The following is an 11,862-nucleotide window of genomic DNA, read 5'->3' on the forward strand; positions in this document are numbered from 1 at the left end:
CAGTGGTCAGCTGGGGCTGCTCACTCCCAGCCCCGATCTTTTTGCTCATCCTCCCTGCTGTCTGTCCTCAGAGAAGGAAAAGGGAAAGGAAAAGGGAAGGCATCACTGGAGTGATGACATGTGGCTCTCTCCCTTCTCCGCCCTTCACATTTTTCTTTCCACGTGCAGAACTGGGAAGGCTCTGACCGCCCTTGCCCCCGCGGTTGTCATGGTTACACAATAGCAGCAGCACCAGACCCAGGAGATGTCTCAGACCTCTCCTCTACCTCCGCCTCAACTCCTCCCTCTCTGTTAGGGAATCCTCCCCCTCCTCTCCGCGCCCCCCCGCCCCACCCCCCACTGGCGCACACATTCGGGAGAACTTAGGCTAAACCAGAGACGTTGGGCCCTCTCCACTCTTCTTTTGCTTATGCAAATAGCACTAAGCTAAGGTGGAAGTGGTAGGGTTTTGGTAATGAATAAGAGTTCACGCAGAGAAGCTTGACTTTTATTACCGCTTCGCTCGAGGCAAAATAGCTAGAAGTGCCTGTTCAACTTCTGTCCGCATAACTCGGAATCCCGGCCATCAGGGGCCCCAGCTGCGGGCGCGCGGCTCCCGTCCAGTCCCCTGGATCCCAGAGCGCCCTGCCTGCGCGCGGCGTCTCATGCTCCTGTCAAATTCCCTCCTTGCGCCGGGACAGAGGCAAAGCAACGCAATCCGGGAGGTTGAACTCAAGTCAAAAGAGGAGAAGCAGTGACGAAACTGCCCGTGCGCTACCAGAGCAGCCCATTAATGCTTTAACTCGGGGCTCCTTGGACGGAAGCCGGGAGGAAGCACTCGGGGGACCGCACTCCTGGTTAAATGCCCAGCAGGAGTTAAATTGGGCCTTTCCAGAGCGAGCCAAGCCCACTACTACAAAGGGATCCCCCCAGCGTTTTGCCTTAACCGCATTTCAGACAGCCAGCTTTGTGGCTGCTGTTTGACTCCAACTTTCCCTCTAAATCGAAAAGGGTGCACACTTCCATCAGACTGAGTGTCGCGATTTCCCGGGGAGGAAAAAGGCGTCGCCCCTTCCTCTTCCAAAACCCTACAACAAAAACCACCACGCTTCTCTTCACTCTTCCTTGCCCCCTTCCTCTGCCCCAGACCAACAGGGAAAGCAGCGAGCGAGGGCGCAGATGCCCTTTGGTAGAGTCCTCCCGGATGTTCCCGACCAAAGCGTCCAAATGAACCTGCAGCCGGCGGAAGCCCCGTACACGTTCACTGGCGCTCTCCGCTGCCCAGACCGGGAGGGGTGTGGGGAAGCGAGGAAGCTAGGGAGAGCAAAGTTCCCGGGAGGAAAACTTTGTGCGGCGCTGGCAGGCGGAGGCTTGGGAGGAGCAGGCTCGGCCGCTGCTTGAGGCGGGGTGGGACTGCGTCCTCCGTGCGGCGCGGACGCCGGCGCCGCGCTGACTGCGCACCGATTCTCCGTCCGCTCCCCTGGGCGCCCACTCTCTGTCCGCTCCCGGGAGCCTTCTCTGTCTCAGGACGGTTCCTTATCTCCCCAGATCCTGCTCCATCCTCGCTTCGGACGCACAGCCACCCGCAAATCCCGGCTATCCCCTCTTGGCACCGCGGTTTCCAGCACACACTCCCATTGGAGTAGCAGGTGACCCACACCAGACTTACCTGCTGTGAACTCTTCTCTCCCTCTATCTTTGCCTGGTGCCTGTACAGGGAGAGAGGAACGGGATGAAAGCTGAGGTCCAGCGGCGCGGCGACCCGGGGCACCGACGCGCGTTCCTCTGAGCCGTAGCCCTGGCTGAGCAGCGGAGCCGCCGGCAGCCCTGGCAGAGCCGGGAAGCTGCGGCCGCAGGGGCCAGGCAGGGAGGCAGGGGGCGCTGCTGCCTCCCCCGAGCGCCGCGCGGGGACTGGCGGAGAGCGAGGCACCAGCTGGAGCTTTGGGGAGGCGCGGGTGGCGAGGAAAGGCACGCTCCAAACAGGAGGGCGGCTTTTAAGTTTGTGGTGTGACCGCAACAGCTGTCCTGGGAGAGACTCGGTCTTTCTAAAAAGAGGATGCTGAAAACTCTGGGGATTACCTTTCCCCTTCCGATCTCCTCCCCCAGCCCCGGCCCCTCTTCCCTCTGCGCACGCCAGAACTCCCGAGCGTGCAGAAGTTCATCCCTGCTGCGCGGAGGCTGCCAGTAGCATGGATTTAGAGGTAGCCCCGGCCGCGCTGAGGGATGTTTATCGGGACAGGGCATCCTATGTATAAAGCAACCTCTGACGTCTAATCTTCCTTCTTAAGGTTACTTGGGGACCTCGTTATTTCCTTTTCTATACCATAAAACTTGTTAAATACCCCATGCGGAAGAAAAACCGTCCTAAAAATGCTAACCCCCAAAAATAGTACCTGCGTTCCACTATGTAAAACCTCAATCCACAGTTCATGGCCTTGGCAGGGCAGGTGTAGGGGTGAAAAACAGGGATCAGCCCTCCATTAAGGGGCTGGCACTCAATAAAGACCAAACAGAAAGATAAAAACGAGTAGAATGCAAGCCTTTCTTCCTCTGCCCCTTTTACACAAGACCTAAAAGAGGTGTGCCTCATATTCTTGCCTTCGGGAGTTTCTTTTGTAGATTTTTTCACCCCTTAGTCACATAGTAGGAAACTTAAAAGTATATGACGAAAGGAGAAGATCTAAGCTTTGTTGAACCTAGAACTATGCAATTTGAATGCAGGATCCTCTTTAAGAAAAAGTAATGCAGAAATATCTCACTTCTACAGATTTTGCAAAAATATATGACAATGTGAGCTCACGAGGCCACCGTCAGGGACATTAAAAAGGCCTTTGCATTTGGTTAGCCCTGTAAGTTGGGCATATTTGCTGCATGGTAAATCCTTTTGTGATGGGAAATCCAGGTTTACAATCACACACCTTGCTGTTAGGCCCATACATAAATCTGACATGACGTAGAGCCATGGAAAGAAAGTAGCCATTTTCTTGGGGATCCTGCATTTGTCAGCTTGATTTAAGAGCACAAGGTGTAGTCCAAAGCTTCCTTAGCAAGTGACAAGAGATATCTTGGTTTGGAGATGGTGAACAGACAAAGGCAGTAATGGAATAACTGGAAGGGGCAGAAGAGAATCTTCATTTGACCTTTTATCTGTGGCAGAGGGTGGAGGGCCACAGAAGCTAAATGAGTCATTTTAAGTTACAGATGGTTGATGGCAGAGTCAGGCTAAGGAGAGGCTAAAGTTTCCCAAATCTGACCAGGGTTCTTTCTTGTGTCTCATGCTGTCTCATCTCTATAACCTTGGTTTGGACTCACAGCCAACCAACCCCAAAAATACCTTCTTTGGATAGAGCAAAATTTTTCAAATCCTCATAGACTATTTCAAACTATAGCAACTTTTTTTCTGGATGCTTTATATTTAATGTTATGCCATTCATTCTGTACCTAGTCATGCAATTGTTTCTTGTATTTTTCTATATTTTTATATTATTATCATTTGCTTATATAATTGCACTTCCATCCGCATTGCAAGGTCGTTGTGAGAACAAAGTATCTCTTTTTGTCTCCCATACATGTTGGTTCCTAGTAAGTAGTTTTTGATTTTTTAAAAATCTCTATTTTTACATTTTTTAAATAATTTTGTCAGTTTGTTGGCCAGAATTTTGTGTTTAACTAGAATTGTGGTTAACTTTGGATTTCCCCTTTTCCTCTTTTCTCATTTAAGTTGTAGCTTAATATGCTGAAACTAAATGACACCTCTCTTTGCTACCATTCAATCCTTTCCATAAAGGCCCTACAGAATTAATCACTCCCTCCTGTTTTCCCAAAGCACTTTGATTTCACTACTATAATAAGCTCTTTTCATGTTATATTATAATTAGTTATGCATGTGTCTGCATCCCTTACAAAAGTGTTGGCTGTTTTGTGTCTCTGTTTCTTCAGCCTCTAATACAATGCCTATGACATTGTATTGTACTGATTTAGTTTGAGGTACTCTGACTTCAAAGTTAGACAGAATTTACCAGGGCATCCTGAACATATCATGAGAAAACAACACCTGGAACGTGAGTTCTGTGCTTTCCTTCCTTTAAATGAGCACAATGCGGACAGAATCAACTGTTAATATATTGCCCACTGTGATGAATGGCCTCAGCTGTGTCCATGGCTCCGTAATCTTCAGGCTGCTTCCCTGAATATCTTGAATGTGCTAGGTGTTCAACAAATATTTGTATGTTAAACAAGTTAATAAAAATAGTAGCTATAATGTTAATATTCAGTCACTGGATTTATTTTTGAATTTCTAATAACTGTATAGGGTCCCACCAAAATAGTTTTAATAACCCTTTCTAAGAGTTTGAGATCTACTTTAATCAAAAGCAATTTAGTGTTCTGTCCTATAGAGCTAATGCCCTATCTAAATTCTTATAATAAAACCCAGTGGGAAAAAGTCTGTTTTACATAAAGTTTTGCTAAAATTTAAGGTGTGTTGCACAGTTTAGTTTGTCTTCAGGGGTGACTATTCAAGATTTAACAAGTGAGCCTTAATTTCACTGAAAAAGATGTGTATATCATCAGTTTAAACTACCTAATTGCTACTTGTTTGCCTGTTCCAGTCTGAGGGGAAAAATACAAACAAAAAGAAGAAAAAAGAAAACAAATCACTCTCAGATTCTTGGAAACATTATTGAATAAATAAATAGTTTGTCTTGAAAATCTAGGCTATTCTGAGACGTAGTACTCCTCACCCATCTCTGCTGGGGCTCACAGATATAATATGAATAAGTAATTTTCATTTTATGGTAATAATATGTGTTAGGCAATATGAAATACAATATTTCTCAAAGGATCACATTTAATGCCAAACAAATCCAAAGAATAAAATTCTAATTGTAGAATTTCAGTAATCATCAATCTATGTTGGGAGCCATGGGAGAAGGTGGCAGGGATGGGCAAGGCTAGAATAGACATACTGTAGACTTCTCCAATTCCACATATAGCTACCTCTGCCCAGAAGAAAGGAGAAAGATAATTACTGGGTCCAGAACTTAAATCTAGCAGAATCTCAGAGGATTTGGCTGTACTCTCAGCAGAAGATACTAAGCCCAACAAAATCTACAATTCTAGTTCTCTCTGAACAGTTTTATATTCACAAATCAAATGAAAATTTGTTGCATGTGAAAGAAAAAAATGGAAAAAAGAGTCTGCAGAGGCAATGGGTAAAGTTTATGTGCAGAGGCAAATAAGGAAAATGTGTTAAAAAGCATGTCATTTTAGTGTTTACTGCTCTAGAAATAGTCATACCTTAGTCATACACATAACCTCTCTGTCTCATAATAAATACTACCTTATAAATGTTTTCTCATATATCAACATATCAGCATTGACAGAAAAGAAATATTGTTATCCTCATCTAAGAAAGTTGGGATGTTATGTCTAATTGGAACAAGTGACAGCATGAGTTTAAAGCAGTTCATCCAGCTGCTTATCTTCTATTAGGTATTTTTCCCTTTATAAACTTCAGGTTTTTTTTCTTTTACTTCATTTGATCGTAGCAATACACTCATCACTGGATCATTAGATGTTTACATTATAAGGTTATTTTATGTATTTAATGGTTAAAAAACAAAACACCTGACTTTCATCTTTTATTTCTATATTAATTACTCATACATAGAACTCTCAGAAGTAAATGTATCCCTGCTTCTCATCATCAGATAAAGACAGAAAATAGTTTATGGTTAGTTAATTGGGATGTAAAACTGTCCAAACTTTGCTTCATACTTTCAAGTTTTAAACTCTTATAATATTATAATTGATCATAAACTTTCAGAGTTAGAAGACACCTCAAAACCTTCTAGCCCTCATATTAGACACAAGAAAACCAGGGCCAAGGAAGACATAGTTACCATTCAGCAACTTATGACTTCTGCCTCGATGCCTTCCCTAGAATATTTCACCTTGCTATATAGACTTTTCTTTTAAAAAGAAAAGAAAAGAAAAAAAGAAAAGAAAAAAAAAAACAGCTATTTTTCAAAACTGTCCAAGCCAGAATCTTAAGGTTATATTTACTTAGCTGGGTTGGGGTGTGGTGAATAATTAAATTCAGCAGGAATGTGCTTCAAAATAAAAATAAAAACACAGCCCAGCCTCTTTGGCCCAAGTCCTGAGACTTCAGAAAAGAAAAACCTCCTTGACTATGAACATTCCCTAGAAGTTGGAAAGGTTTTCCATGCCTGATATAGGAGTCCACATAGATATTGTAGATTGGGAGAACTTAATTAGATAAAAATGACTCTTTGTTTTTGATTAGTAGCAATGTACTTATATCAATAAGCAATCCCCAAGGAAGGATTTTAAGGAAAAATAAACAACTTTCCTATACATAATACAAAAAATCATCCTTAAGTTTGCTTTTAAAAAATACCTTCATACCACCACCATTCTACCCTTAGAGAATATTTTAGATACAGCATATTCTTCTAAGAAAATTAAGCTGAGGAGGGAATTCCTATGATACCCAGTTGAGGCAAGCCTCATTTGTATATGAGTGATGAAATAAAGAAAAATATGCCCTCTTGTGGCTTATTTGTTCTGGTTCACAATTAATCAATAGTATTCTATTATTTCCTGAAACCCAAACATACCTGTATTCCGAGTGGAATTAAACTATTTCTTTGTGCAGTAACTGGCAAGAGCAGGTCCATACAGACAGCAGGAAGGCATTCCAATACTTCTGCTTTGTTCAAGGTCATAGCCGCTGCTTAGCCACAATGAAATCAGTATCCCTGAAAAGGAAGATTTTCCAAAATAACCCATAGGTTTGTATAGATATTATCAAAATCCCTTCCAAATAAATGCATCAGATAGAGTTTCTTTCCTAAATATTGAGGTTTGTTTTGGATAGACTTTAAACCATCAGTTTCCACAAATAGGAGAAAATTCATGATTTCCTTTTCTACTATACTTGTGCCTCTACTATTTCTTTGACTGTAAGATATGCTTATTTTTCCATTACAAAAGTAAAGTATGTAATAAAGAAGTTAAGAAAATAGTGATTTTCATTCTTGTGTCTTTTTCTCTCCTTTTGCCCTACTTTACTCACAAATAAGGATGTAACAAGTGTGCTACATATTGTGGGTTGCAAATAGAATTAATTTCATAATATCACAAAGAATGCCCACCATGTTTTTCTAAAACAACAAAAGTGGAAATCGGTTTAGTGGGGAACAGCTTCTGATCAAGAAAATGACTTTCATACAAACTATGGTTTAAGAAACTTAGTAACTAATTAAGGGAATGTCAAAAGCTTAAAATGAATCAGGTTGCTAAATTTTTAGTTCAACCCTGTAATAATATTATTATTTTTAGCATTGTTATTATTACACAGACAATGAAACTTAAAGTTAAGTGACTTAAAAATAAAATATTTACCATCTGACTGGATCTTCTTTGTTTACTAAGTGAGCCAGTAGGACAATTTAAATAGACCAAATTGTATCTTACCAATCAGAAAAAATAAATGCAATTTCTCAAAGTGTCCGGCTTAATGTATGGAGCTACTGCTTTTCTAAGGCACACGGTAACATAAAATCATGTTGTTTTAATTTTATTTAGCATAGTGAACAGTTTGACCTTTGATGCACAGATGTACTTCCATTCGATTTGGAAATAATATTCATAAAACAGTTTTGGATTTTTAATTTAATGTTAATGTAGTGAATAATATTGACTCATCATAATACCATTAACAAGTTTTATTATCTATTTGCCACTTCAATAAAATTATTTTTCCTAACATCAAGCCAAGTTTTACTTTCCAACTTTTATTCTTGAGTTTGCCAAAAGAAAGTCTACATTAGGAGTCTATGATAACCCATATATTTAAAAAAATATCTAATTTTACTATATTTAAAACTTACAATTCTTAGAAAAGAAGATAATTATAAAAGCTGATAACATGGTCATTAATTCTGGGTTTTAGTCCAGCATGTAAGAGGCTTAGGGGCCAGCACTTCATCTCAACAAGTAAAAAACAGAACAAAATGGTGAATCAACTTTCGTGGATGTCTCAGAAAAGTAAGCTCACAGGGCAAATTCTGTCCACCAAATGGGAGAGACAAATAGGGGGACACAGAATCACAATTTACCAGGAAAAAAATCACAGGAACCAGTCTTCAGGTGGGAAAACCTGCATGGAAATTCACAAAATAATGGAGGCTCAGTGTGGACAAGTCTTCAAACATTCCAGGGAGACCCAATCAAAGGATTCTGGAGCTGTAACCAGTCCTCACAAAATATATAAAGAAAAAATAATCTCTTCTGCCTTTAGCAGGGAGAGTAAAAAAAGAACCATTTAAAAATACTCTTGAATATTCTGCTCTTGTAACAAGGCTACCCTCAGAAGAAACTATATGACCAGAGTCTAACCTGTTGGGATTTTATCAGCGCCTAAGTGACATGGGGGAAGGGATATACTCAAAGCCAGCCTGCTCTAGTCTACCACTTTGCAAGTAGGAAATATTCAACTCCAGCCCCTTCTAGTCATCCAGTCTCACATAACGGAGGGAAAACAACAACAACAGCAGCTGAGAAGCAGTGACGAGGTTCACAGCTCAGGGGCACAAGCTTAACAAAAGACTGAGACCTAACCATAGGACTGTAAATACGTCCTCCTCTGCTTGATCTTACCACTACATTGCTAAAGTTTTATTGCTGCCGTTCTTTTTACGTAGTACATCATGTCCATCTTTCAACAATACAACAAAAATTATAAACCATACTAAAGCAAAAAAAAAACAAACAAAACAAACGAACAAACAACAACGAAGAAACAAACACTTTAAATAGAGCAAGTATCGGAGCCAGAGTCAGCTATGGCAGAAATGTTGGAATTATCAGAGAAGGTACTTTAAAAACCTGTGATCAATATGCCAAGGGTTTAATGGGAAAAGTAAAAAACCTGGTAGAGTGATTAATTTTTGTAGATTAGCCTTATACCATTCAACCTTGCTATAATGCTCATTAGTCGTTTATTCTTTCAGATTTTCTAAGTAGATGATTATGTCATCTGCCATCAGAGACAGTTTTATTTCTTCTTTACCTATCTGTATGTCTCTTATTTCTCATTCTTGTCTTACTGCATTAGCTAGGAGTTTTAGTATTATGTTAAAAACCAGTAGTGAGAGGAGGTAGCATTGCCTGTTTCTGATCTTAGTGATAAAGCTTCGAATTCCTCATCATTAAGTATGAAGTTAGCTCTCGGATTTTTACAGATGTTCTCTATCAGCTTGAGGAAGTTTGCTCTATTCCTATTTTCTGACAGTTTTCATTACGAATGGGTGATGGATTTTGTCAAATCCATTTTCTGTATTTATTGATATAATTGTATGGTTTTTTCCTTGTTCTTTTGACTGTTGGTGTGCAAGCAGAAAAATAAGCCTCATTGTTTTTAGGTAAATTCACTCAGTGATTATTCAGCCATTTAACATTTTAATCATATTTCAGTTCAGGGTTCTACAGTTTTTTGCTTTCTCCTATTGGTACCATTTACATTCAAAGAGGACTTAAATAAATCCAGGAGTAGAAGGGAAGCATATTGGTTTTCTAGATCTGCCATAACAAATAACACAGACCAGGTAGCTTAAACAAGAGAAATTTATTCTCTCACATTTCTGGAGGCTATAAGTCAAAGATCAAGGTATCACCAGGGTTGGTTTATTCTAAGTTCTTTCTAAATGGTGTGTAGATGACCATCTTTTTTTGGTGTCCTTCCATCATCTTTTGTGTGTGTGTGTGTGTGTGCGTGTGTGTGTGTGTGTGTGTGTGTGTGTCCTAATCTCTTCTTATCTTATAAGGACATCAGTTATATTGGATTAGGGCTCACCCATATGATCTATTTTACCTGAATTACTTTTTTAAAGGCCTTATATCCAAATACAGTCAAATTCTGAGGTGTTAGAGATTAGGACTTCAACATATGAATTGGTAGAGGTCACAATTCATCCCACAAAAGGAGCAAAGAGAATTTTTTGTTTATAGACATTTTCTTTCTTCCATTGGCATACCTTAAGATGAATACAAAGTCCCCTGCTGGGATTTATCTTTTTCCCATGTGTCTGTGAAATACCCATAATTCAGTAATGGCATCCAGTTATAAATCGCCTTTAGTCTGCCCTTTGTTTTAAACACCAGTCTCCTTCGGTTAAATGACAGTAAAGGACATTAGTACCTTGCTTCTGGGCCTCTGAAGCTAGCAGCCTCACAGTTGTACCCGATAAATACAATGATGTACATTTAACCAAAGGTATAGGATATTCTATAATCCTTAGACTTTGCCAAACTTTGGGAAACTGAGGAAAACCCATATTGTAATCTAACTTTTTCTTTTTCTCTTTTTGAGACAGTGTCACCAGAGTCTGGGTCATTCTCTTATCCAGGCTAGAGCTAGAGTACAGTGTCATGGTCACAGATCACTGTAGCTTCGGCCTCCCATGCTCAAGCAATCTTCTGGCCTCAGCCTCCTGAGTAGCTGGGGCCGAAGGCGTGGGACACCACTCCCAGCTAATTTTCAACTAATTATTTTATTTCTTCTTCTTTAATTGAAGTCTTCAAGTAAAACTTCAATTATTTTACTTCAATTATTTTACAACTTCAATTCTGATTTTCCCAGAATGGTCCAACTTCATATAGCCCTGAGTAGGGATGGTCTGGTTTTTCATCTATTGTCTTTCTTAACTCTTTTTTTATGGCATATACTTCATTGTTTTAGCATTTACAAAGTTAAAAGCAAACAAAGATACTTTTTGTGAAACTATAAAGCCCTGAATTTTGAGATACTGCTAAGCATTTAAATAAATCTATCAGAAATCTTAAAGCCGAAAGTTGGCTTTGTTTTATTCAATTCCTTTGTCTTCCTTTAGGTAAATGATCACATAGTTCATGGAACACTTAGTGACTCAAAGCATGGTGAGTCCTGAAGTAATTGGGAAGTGCTGAGATAAAATATTTGTACCTCAAAAATGTTATCCCCAAAATGTATGGCATATATAACCAAAGACACTATTTAAAATTAGTGAGACAAAGATATATAATCAATAGTTTTAGAATAGAATGATTCATTAAATACTAAGAAAATTTGGCAGCTTTTTTTTCTCACAACATTCCTCCAAATAGAATGCACTTATTAATATTTTGAATGCAAAATTGAACTGACATGCTCAAGGAAAAGTGGAGAACCCTGTTGCAAATATAATAAAAGTACACTAGAATCCTACTTCACACCCACACACCATAATTACAGAGGGATTTCAGATCTAACAGTGAAAGAAAAACAATACCATTTAGGAAAAAAACATGGAAGAACATCTTCACGAGCTTAGAGTAAAAAAAGGTAGTTTGAACAGTACACAAAAACAGGAACCATAAGGAAGGAGCTTCATATATTGGACTGTATTAGATTAATAACTTCTGGTCATTAAAAGAAACAATTAAGAAAGTAAAAAGCCAAGCCACAGAGTGAGAGAAGATGTCAATCCATATATCTTACAAAGTCCAATCCATATACAGAGTTAAATAAAAAAACCCATCTGACAAGAAATTATGATTTGTAGGGCATGACTACCTAGACCTCTTAAATAGGAATTTGGACAAGATTTAAAAAAATCAAAGTTTAGTCCTCAGGGTTTTCCAAAGTGGTTATACAAATACTTTACCCACAGTGTATGAAAATTCTGATACTTCCATCCTCAGCAACTACTGGCATTTTGTCTTTTTCATTTTAGTCATTTTTGTGGATATGTAGTAGAATCACATGTGGTTTTTATTTGTTTTTCCTTGGTCACTACAAAAGTTATTGGCCTTTTGAATATCCTTTTCTAAAATTTAAAA

At 39.6% G+C, this 11,862-nt stretch overlaps 1 protein-coding gene across 3 annotated transcripts in view; it reads right to left on the reverse strand.

Moving 5' to 3' along the window:
- SEMA3D (semaphorin 3D) overlaps window positions 1-2,026 on the reverse strand; it is a 202,114-nt gene extending 200,088 nt beyond the window's left edge. For 2 of the 3 annotated variants that reach the window (XM_012461247.3, XM_064375140.1), the window contains exon 1: window positions 1,649-2,026. The gene's annotated coding sequence lies outside the window, so the exon portion shown is untranslated. The remainder of the gene's footprint in view (window positions 1-1,648) is intronic. The other variant, XM_064375150.1, reaches the window with a different exon arrangement.
- Between the last annotated feature and the right edge of the window lie 9,836 nt (window positions 2,027-11,862).

Source organism: Aotus nancymaae, unplaced genomic scaffold (assembly GCF_030222135.1).
Source record: "Aotus nancymaae isolate 86718 unplaced genomic scaffold, 86718_ANA_hifiasm-v0.15.2.pri h1tg000002l, whole genome shotgun sequence".
In the NCBI taxonomy this organism is placed as follows: Eukaryota; Metazoa; Chordata; class Mammalia; order Primates; family Aotidae; genus Aotus; species Aotus nancymaae.